This window comes from Sinohyriopsis cumingii, chromosome 10 (genome assembly GCF_028554795.1).
Source record: "Sinohyriopsis cumingii isolate HCF-2022 chromosome 10, ASM2855479v2, whole genome shotgun sequence".
Taxonomy (NCBI): Eukaryota; Metazoa; Mollusca; class Bivalvia; order Unionida; family Unionidae; genus Sinohyriopsis; species Sinohyriopsis cumingii.
This window is the reverse complement of record NC_142970.1, coordinates 89,044,926-89,056,579: the sequence shown is the minus strand read 5'-3', so window position 1 is coordinate 89,056,579 and position 11,654 is coordinate 89,044,926.

The following is an 11,654-nucleotide window of genomic DNA, read 5'->3' as shown; positions in this document are numbered from 1 at the left end:
TAAGTCTTTGGTATGACTCTGCCGGGGACCAAACCCACGACTTACCGCATCGGAGGCGGAATCTCTAACCACTAGGCCACCGGAGCGGTTCCTAGCTTGGCGAAATGCTGGGATACATACATAGACACATATATACACAAATACACACACACGCACATACAAACATATATATATATATATATATATATATATATATATATATATATATATATATATATATATATATATATATATATATATATATATATATATATATATATATATATATATATATATATGTGTGTGTGTGTGTGTGTGTGTGTGTGTTTGTGTGTGTGTGCATGGATGTATGTATGGGGGTGTATGTGTGGGTGTTGGTTATACGTGTCAAACGTTATGTAACATGTTTTTTAAGTTCAAGAGATCTTAAGCTACTTTATTTTGTTTTATATTTGTTGTTGTTTGACTTTATAACATTTTCGTGAGCTAAAGCAGAGGACATAGTTTTTTTTAAAAAGCGTAGTTTGTTGCGCATGAACACCATGACCGAGACGAAAGGTCTGAGAAAAAAAAGACTAAGATTGAAAAAAGTAAGGTTATCAAAACAGATTTCTCTCTCGCATGGGTAAAAAATATTTTTTTCTGAGAATCTCTCTCTCTCTCTCTCTCTCTCTCTCTCTCTCTCTCTCTCTCTCTATATATATATATATATATATATATATATATATATATATATGTTGATTTGATTTTTAAATCATTTTCCGGAAGAATTTATTTAAAAAAGTAGTGCAAACAGTTATTGGAGCTGTCATCTGGAGGTACTGTGTGTTCAGATGAGAAAACATCACTGGGTCGAAATGCGTGTGTCTACCGCTCACGAATGTCTATACTAGCGACTTCGTTGTACTAGTTTTGGTCGAGATCGGATATGGGTTGGTATTTAGGTGCAACGCGACAGATAACTTTATCCGTGGACCAAGGTTTAAATCTACCTCGTGTACCTCATAAAAATATTTTGACCTGAATGGTATAAATTTACATATGCAAAATCAACATACTTAGTCTCAGAAACAATAGAGTTCTAGAGTGCGATTTAGATGTTTATTTTCATATCCATTTTCCTCTGTGTAAGTGCATCCAATTGACTTTGCATAGAAACAAAAACACCTTGATCCAGTAGAAGAGTTCATTATTTATCTCATCCATCTCGTGACTCTGACAAAATTCTAAAAGAAAGATAACATTATAATCGAAAATATCATCACTTTCATTACGCAGCTCGGAAAAGACTGTTTAATCACTACTGCGGGTATTGTAAACTCTATTTGTTTGAATGCCGTAATGCGGCTCGCTCTATATCTTGTGATTACATGATATCAAATTGTATTTTTAACAACAGGGTGATTTCTTAATCTCCGGTATTGATCATATATATATATATATATATATATATATATATATATATATATATATATATATAATTTTATACTAGGTGGAAATCATCATGGCCGAGTAATTTTGTTGCCCATCGGTTCTCCCACTCCTTGTATCCGGTCAGGATCCAGTGGAATTCGAGTTAAGCTGCTGCTGGCATTATTACAAAGAAGAAAAAAGCAACTATTCTGTCTTTCCCATCTTCACCGATCACTATCTATTTGCCTCAGAATTCATAAATGTCCTTTCCACTGCTAACAGGAATTCTATATACACCGTCTAGTAAACCGTTTCCACAAGAAACAAGAAGAGCATATATCATTCTTCAAAGTTCCAGTCATACTACAGGGGTTACACAAACTACTACATTGGTGGAGATATATAAATAATAATAATAATGATAATAATAATAATAATGGTAATAATAATAATAATAATCTTGCCGTTTTTTTTCTAATCTTGAACACCATTAAATCTTAAACCGCTGTACAACAAAACTGAAATAACTGCATTTACATTTAGACTGAGAAATGTAGACGTTTGAGGCTGAGACGAAACTTGGGTACATGCTGAATGGTTGTGATTATTTGTGGTGGTTTGTGATACAAGCAATAAATGCAACGTCTAATATCACCAACGAAAACGACCCGCCCTCAATGAATATGTTATTTAATGGGAACTTATGTCATCATTTCATATATACAAAGTCTTATTTTAATTACAGGAAACACCCACACCAGGGTCATATACACAATGTATGGCACCACTTAAAGTAAATAGACACAATCAGGTAACCTATACAACACACCCCAAGGAGGTACAAATCATCCATGGTAAAATTTGTCAACGAAATATAAGCATGGAATTGGGCAGAAATTCTCGAGCACAGTCTTCATGAATTTGGGTAATCATCAGAGAAAAAGACGCCTAGCTTGTGGCTTTATTGCTGGAATACATCCATACACGCACTCAAATATATATGTTGATATGTATTCATGATGCACTAATTTAATTCGACGTAACACAATAGCAGTTGCTTCCCCAACCCGGATAACCTTTGCCCATTCATTCGCCCTGATTTGCCTTAGTTGTGTGTGTCTATATATATATATATATATATATATATATATATATATATATATATATATATATATATATATATATATATCTGTGTGTGTGTGTGTGTGTGTGTGCTTTATATTTGTACATGATTTCAGATTATACTGATCAATTGTAACCACCTTCTTACGTTGCAAAGTTATGCCCATAGGCACATACTATATTTTAAGATAATGACATTATAAACAAGTTGTTTACATGGATTGTAATTATAAATTTAGCCTCAATAATGAACCTGTTTGCAGTTTGGGGTAACTCTCCATTGGTGACTGAGTATTGTGGCGTAATACGGGTGGTGTCGGTTTACGGCAAAAGGTCGTAATACGGACAGGGCAATCCATACACAGTGAGAAGTGCAAAATTGCAACTCATTCCTACACTAAACACTGTTTTTATTTTATGTTCGGTCTGAATATTTATTCAACGATGTGTTTAGATTTCATTTGAGACGAATCAATGATTTAAATTAGTCTATTGCACTTGGATATGATTGTTTGGACTAAACAATTTTTTTTGGGTGGTGAATTTGTTATGAAATGTTCAGGAACAATTCCAATGCCAAAATTAAAAACTATCATAAAGTCATCACATTCAAATTTATCGGCGAATGAGCCCGTTTTAGGACTAATATTTATTCGGATCACTCTATTACTTTAAACGTACGATAACTTGTATCATTACTTTGAATTTAATTATCAATACTACAAGTCACTATTTCATTTTTATTTTTCCACTCAGAGAATGAAATTATATCATAAGTTGTAAAAAAAACTTGTTAGTGATCCTTTTCGCCATAGTATATAACCATAGATTCGTAACAAGGAATTATATATATATATATATATATATATATATATATATATATATATATATATATATATATATATATATATATATATATATATATATATATATATATATATATATATATATATATATATATATATATATATACATACATATATATATATATATATATATATATATATATATATATATATATATATATATATATATATATATATATATATATATATATATATATATACATATAACCTAAAATATTTTCTTTTTAAGTTATTGCGATATTTTTTCATTCATCTGATGTAATGAAAAAATTTCTTATACAACAAATGTACAACGATACAAAGCAGATAATAGAAGCCCCACCCCACCACCCCACCCCACCATACCCCACCCCAGATCAGCATTTCTATAAACCTGCATCACTTCCTAACAAAGACAAGTTGATAAGGCATATTGCAATATTTCCGTACGTCAGCATAATTTGGTTACTACATACGGCTTCTAGGTTTTAAAGTTGTGGGTTCGATCCTCTCACGATCGAGCACGTCTTCTTATCCACTGTTGTGGACTTGTTTTGAAGACGTATCTACTCAAATTTCCTTTACAGGATACGCCATTTCATGTTTATTGTACAACAACAGACCCGCAGAAATGTGTGCCATTATGTGCTTCATTCAGTCTTCATGTCTTTTCTTTGGGATGAAAGACAGGACATTAGACACGATTATTTGAACGCTAAATGTGGAGTAGAAAGTTACATAGCGTATATACTCCTATTGGTCTGGTACAACCGCATGGAACATACAGTCTGCTCTGCCTTTACTTGATGCACAGACATATCAGGGTCTGTTTTGTTTATTCGACTAATTAGTCCTTGAAAGCTACAAACACCTAAATATGCTATATATCAACACAGGTATGTACCTAATATATTTGCTACTCATAAGAGACTGTGTGCGGTATTTTCGTGTTTAAATGTTGTCAATGAAATCAGACCGTAATCTGAATAATAAAACATATAACCGTTGAAACAACAATATCTTCATTAACAGCAACAATAATGTCAGCATCGTCATTCAAATAAAACAACCTAACATCATGAATGACTATACGGAACTGATGGTCACGGTAGACAATAAAATATTAATGTTATTTAGAAATTATTTTTGTGAGGTTACATATGATTGGGGTGGGGTGGTCCCAATATTTTACTTAAAGTATTATAGAAGCCCCACCCAGGCTCTGTTTTGTTGGAAGTTAAATTTAGCGAAAGTTAGATGTATACCTCACAGCCCACGGTCAGTATGCCGACGATTTGATGGTTAAATATACTGTAACACTCCATGTGTTACATATCGAGAAGACCAGAGTTGAATACTAAAAATGTTTTTTTTTAATAAATAATAAAGGTGAGATAGAACATGCTATTCAATTTCGCATAGTGACTTTACATAAACAGAGTGTCCGTCACAACACTATCCGCTTTTGATAATATAGATCAACTTAATTGTCTAAATGCTGAAAGAAAACGTTATAATCCACCATATTATGGTGAAATTAATTCTAGTATTAAATTTATGTGTATATTAACGGCTACATTTATTAGATTGACTGTAATACATTCTGAAGTAGCAGCGTGATAAGAATAAAAATGTTTTTTAGTGCTAGTTTACTTGAGCAGTGTGGTGGGAGGTAGCAGTGGCCTTATAAAGAATTATGTAATAATAATAAAGCATTTAAATTCAGCAGCAATCATGTAATAAATCTATTTAAAATTTATCATAACAATTTTGATTCAGTTTTGGGTTTTTAAAGTGCCAACGCTAATATCGGTTATGTAAAAATATGTCAGCGATGGTTTTAGGTTTTAGAATAGATGGCCGAAATTATTTTCTACTTAGATGTTAATACTTTGCCGCTCTGACAGCTATCAGCCATTGCGCTGTCTGCACTCGTATTTATAGACTCCTATTCACGTTACATGACTTTAGTTAGCCAATCAATGTTTGTCCTTCTCATGGTTAGCCATGGCGGTAACGAGTCAACTGTTCAAACTGCATGGAAAAATCCCTCTTCACACAAAATTTAGAGAGAATTTAGTTGTCCTTTCAATGTCAGTGGTGTGAGTTTATACTTTTAATCTTTTTCCTATATTCATACCTATGATTAAGTAGAAATGAACGAAACGGACAAGTGAATATCGATGCGAATCGAGTAAGAGTACAACGTCCCTATCAAATGCATACTATTTAGCACATTGCAGTAAAATAGCAAGTTCTACATAGCACAGAACTTACAATAATGAACAATAACATTAATTCTACAAAAGTCTGAAAAGAGAAATGTGATTCTTCGCCTTGGTATATTGATTCCATCATTATCCTGCATCTCCGCTGTTTCGGTAATAAACTCCATCGGATGGTTGAAGTCACTAATTTATGGACTAACATCATAATTCTTGCTTTGATATTCCAAAATCATGGAAGGTAAGATAATTAATTTCCTAAACTATTCATGTGAAATTCCAGCACGAGACACGCATTGTCCAACATAAAAATGAATATGGCACAATAACTGCTATTATCCGAACTTCTTTCTACTTGATGTTGATATCACAGGGCTTGTAGAACTGTTGATGTCTTTTTATTCATTCCTTGACGAATTCATTAATACACATGACAACAGCGTGACATTACGAGGACCATAGCAAGGTTTTATACTCACATTTAGTATAAAACACAGAGTACACATTTTTAAGAGATGCCAATGGCCATCTAAATAATGGTGGGTGGGTGGCATACGTTCAGGAACGGAATAAATAATTCACACGTGGTAGATGTTTCCAGTGACATATAAAATTGACATGATCAAATATGCCAAAGTCTTGTAGTTCAAACATCATCTCACATCTCAATGTTAAATCACCAAATAATCTCCACACATTAATTGGACAATGTGGATGCAAAACTTCATTCACAATACCATTAAGGTATTATAACACAGTGAACAGCCTCATGTTTTTCTAACTTTGTTTCATGTTTTTTTGTTAAGATTATTAGTATTACTATTGGAAACGGAATGTAGTTCTTAATACTGCCAACTATTTTGGTTTGTTGAGTTAGAGCTTACAACACAAAAAAGGTTGAAGTTCAATAAATAACAACTTAATAACAATTCAATAATCAAATGACTCAAATTTCCAATTACACTCATTCCGTTAGATCCTTTTAAACGCTGTTGCATCACTTGATTAGCAGTGTGAGATTGATTTCCATCTGTCCTTGTATTTCTACTCATCTGTTATATCCTTTCTATTTCTCCAAATTCATTCTCCTCCTCCTCGATTTTCTCTAGACTCTTTCTCCCCCCCCCCACTTTCTACGGACTCCTTTTCCTCCTCCTCCACTTTCTCTACCACGTCTAGACTTCGGCCGACTTCGATTGTTTCGGCTTGTCTTAATCCCGTCTCCACCTCTTGCAGATTCAGGACTCAATGGAACCGGAAGTTCTCTATCCCCTTAAAAGGATCCTGTGAAAACACAAGGGCGGTCGGTGCAATCTTTTTCCTTAGCCCTGTCATCGCACACTACACCCAACCTATCATCAGTTACCGGCTATTAAATTTATTCTGTCAGGCTTTCACTCACACCGAGATGCTCATACGTTCTTGTATGGTAAAACAAACGTCATAATACAACACGGTATCTATTACTTCTTATACATACATCAATAAATTGCGTAACATCAGTACATAATCCTAATCCCGTTATACTAAACAATATCACAATAATCAGATGCATTTATTTACCTTACAACTCGTACAAAGCACGCAAATATTCAAATATCAATGCGTCCATAGTAACTAACCTTACATACTTCAACCCATTTCTAAGTTCACAATTCAAGCATGTGTAAATTCTAAAATAACGCATTAATAAATGCACTGGTTTGCTACGAAGTAATCTAATAGTAATTACATAATTAATTCTGACCACACGCTAAGAATCTATATAATTTCGACACGCGTCTAATAATTTTCTACGTAGACTCAAGCCCATTTCTCAAATACACATGTAAATGAAACACAACTAAGGTAATTCGACAGATCTTTCGAAGCTTTGTCTTTCCTTAGAATATACCTTTAGGTTTGGCCGCCAAATTACGAGTGGCTACTTCTCGGAGTAAACCCTGTTGATCAGCAGTCCCTTTAGGCGAATACTGAATTTTCTTTTCCAAGTTGGAAGGTATCATTCGGGTCTGAATTGTAATCACAACCGCTATCTCAATTTTTGGTTGGATATTGTTTTGGATAGGTCCAGTCAAACTTATCGGACAATGTCCTTCTCGCTGTCTGTCAACGTGAGGACGGACAAGAATACGCCTGGTTTCCCCGCGGACTTTCTTTTTTTCCTTGAAGAAACTTTTAACATATAGGTGTGATAACTGCAAGCCTTTGCTTAGTGAGATGAGCCTACGCCGACTCAAGTTTCTGGTCTCTGGCTGGTCCTGGTAACCGTGCGTAAGAGTTGAACACTAACCACGCTGCAATATTTAGAGATCAAACACACTGCCGCGGTAAAATTCCCAAGACCTAGATTATAGATTAATCGTGACCTTATAGCTCGGGCTTTGCAAACCTTGCAATATTTAAGAACGATAACTTGCTTAAAATTAATACAAGCTGTATTTTTATTTCTTTGTTTAATTATGTATTTATTGAGTCCATGGTGTTTTCATTTGTGAAAGGATGATCGGAGTTTCTTCAATTCAACATTAGCATATTTTTCAGAGATGAATTTATATGTTCTTTTTAAAATTGTTGTTTTACAATATATTTATGTAACATGGGTATATTCGCATGAAATCTATGACAATTTTACTTTTTATCTTATGAATACTTACCACCTTTGGCAGTGATGTGCCTTAGGATAAGAAATATACAAATCGAAACACCACTTTTGGTCATGGTTCAACTAATCTATAAAAGATAGAAAATATTCATGAAATAAAAATTCTCTACCTAATATATTTTAAGCGTATATCAGCTCAAACAGAATATCAATACCCTCAAAGTTCTTACAATCTGTGTTTGATAAAGACAGGCAGATGAAACGTACTCTATAAATTCCATATCGTATTTGCACGTAAACAGGAATGAATACAACAAAATAGTTGCGATCATCATATATCAGCCTACTGAACTAAATACACCCGATTAACAAACAAAACACTTTCTGTCTATCTCTTAATCTATCTACACTGTCTATCTCTTTATCTATCTCTCTCTCTCTCTGTCTATCTATCTATCTGTCTGTCTATATATCTCTCTCTCTCTCTCTCCATATATATATATATATATATATATATATATATATATATATATATATATATATATATATATATATATATATATATATATATATATATATATATATATATATCAACCAATTGTGTAAAACAAAAAGTTTTAAAGTGCGAAATAATGGATGTACATGAAAAGGTTGCTAAATTCAAATTAACGTACACTATAGCAAAATCGTATGCGATTATTTTGTGATGTTTATCAAGTGTTTTCTGCCCTCCTTCTGTAACGAACGCGTTGAGTCACACATGAATACTATTTAATCCATGGATGCTACGTCTACTTAAGTTAGTAATATACATAGTTAATATTAAATTAGCAGTGTTCATAGAAGTTTAGAAAAACAGACTTTAAAAATAATCCATATAAACCTCATCCATATCTTATATAGCAAGACACGGGAAATCTTTCGTGAAAAGATAACATATTGGAAATGACAGGTGTACACTATAAGACGTGGTGGCATTTGGTAGAGAAACAAACTGGTGAAAATTGCACAAAAACTATTTGCAATATTTAAACTGTCAAAACGTACCAAACATAACATAGCACAGGAGGATATTGTTTGATTACTTACCCTCTGTGCCATATATTTTAGCTTCCAAACTGCACATTTATTAATCGCACCGTACGTCAGTTCTTCTTAATCAGAGCAAACGTCATGAACTTGATGTTGTCTATTCAAATAAAAACAAAGTATAGAAAGGTTGACTGGTCTTACAATAGGACGAAAACAAGAACAGGATAAACAATAAATATATACCCATAAGTGCGATTTTCTTGTATAGGTACAAACATATAGATTAATTTTCACACCCGATAGTTTCAAAGGAAATTAAAATCACCTTGCAGTTGTGTCGTATACTTAGCAGATTCACTACATAGTCTGTTAATTGAGTGCTAATAATGCATCCCACTTTATACATCAGATCGTGAACTCTTTTATGAATTCTAATAATTCTCTAGGCAGAATTCAGCTATATGTGCCGCATTTAGAAAAGAGCAACACTAATAAAATCAAGAAAAATTATTATTGTTACCTGTTAGAAGCAATCCATCATAAGCCTTTCGATCAACATGGATGTTTATGTAAACACTGCCCATTAATTTGACTATGTTAATGAGAGATGTGGGGTGACCTGTCAGCCCTAAGTACAAAAAGTTTAAACATGTGAAAATATAACTATAGAAACGATTTGATATGATTAGTGTATCATTATATTTAATATAAGAACGTCTTATGAAAATGCAATAGGTAATTAATAATTGTTATTAGTATTACTTTTAACTTTCATTATTTCTAATTTGGAGAATAGTTCTAAGGTAACCAATGATATGACAGAATACCAAATATGAAATTCTAATGAAGTGTGAAATGTCTACAATCAGATTTTTAATTCACAATCTTCTTCGAAATTTATATTTTCTCTCCTGGAATACGGTGAGTGTTACTATTACTAGTGCCATGAAAGTAGTAAGGTGGGGCACTAGAGCCTCAATGGGAATTAGCATTACAGAGACCCCTGGGCAAATATAGCCTCAATGGAAATTTAACATGGAGAAAAATCGTGGGCAAATATAGCCTCAAGGGGAATTTAACATGGGAAATAGTCTTGGGCCACTATAGCCTCAAGGGGAATTGAATATGGGAAAAAAGTCTTGGGCCACTATAGCCTTAAGGGAATTGAACATGGGATTTTTTTATTTTTTTTTAAATTTTTGTTAAATTTAAATTTAAATTTAAAAAAGGGGTAGGCAATTGAAAGGCTATCTCTTTTCGAGAAATATGGCTGGCCCTGAAAAGGGCCTTTGGGTTTTCTTCTTCTTCTTCTTCTGCTTCTAATTTCTTCTTTTTCTCCACCAAGTTCTTATTTTATCTCCTACACTCTTTCTCTTCTTCTCTTTCTTTTTTTTCTCCTGCTCTTCTTTCTTCTTCTCTTCCTCCTCTTCTTTCTTCCTCTTCTCATTTTCTTCTTCTTTTTCAATTTTTTCGTTCCATTTGCTTATTCTTATTCTTTCCTCTTCATCCTCCTTCTCCTCCTTTATCTCTTTCATGACACCACTAATCTTGTCCTTTACCTTTTTTAAGTTATTAATTTCCATCTTTACACGATGGGGACTATAGGAATAATGGTCTTCAACGAGTCTTATTAACATCTGTTCCATCATTCCTAAGTTGTCTAAAACGTCTTGCAATGTTTGTATTTTGTCCATTTGGTTAGAAGCCATCTTCTTTGTAGAATGGTTTGAACGACGAATACTGTGGGTTCTTATAGTGAAAGCGCGGACGTGAAGGAAAACATCCCCCTAAAACATAAAATTGATCTTACCTAGATCATGACCAAAGAAACAGCAACGCGCGGACGTGAAGGAAAACATCCCCTACTTTTCTCATTTCATATAATAAAACCCAAACTATACTCTCCACTTACTCTAAGAAACCCATAATCTACTATTCACACAAACTTACGTGAACAGTTACTAACACAAACACACAAACACATACACTCCCACTATTAATAAAGAGTTAGTGTTTATATTCACACTACTCTACCTACACACATTGGCAAATCGATCGTTATTTCTTTTCTAGAGTATTGGGTAGCCCTGAAAAGGGCTGTTTTTTTTTTAACTTCATGGACACCTGGTTAATGGTGACACCTTCCAGGCCTGGCGCCACATACACATCTTGTCCCCCAGTTACTTTTTACCTTTTTGGGGGAGAGAGCAGAGGCAGGATATGTGGCTTCAGAATCCCAATTTTCGGTTTCTGGGATTCTGAAATTTTTTCTTCTTCTCTCCTTTTCCTCCTCCTCTTCTTTGTATCTTCCCTCCTCCTCTTTGTATCTTCTTTCCTCTTCTTCTTTATATCTTCTCTCCTCTTCTTTATTTCTTCTTTCCTCCTCCTCTCTCATCCTTCCGTCTTCCACAATGGCTTCCGCGGCCAGTTCAT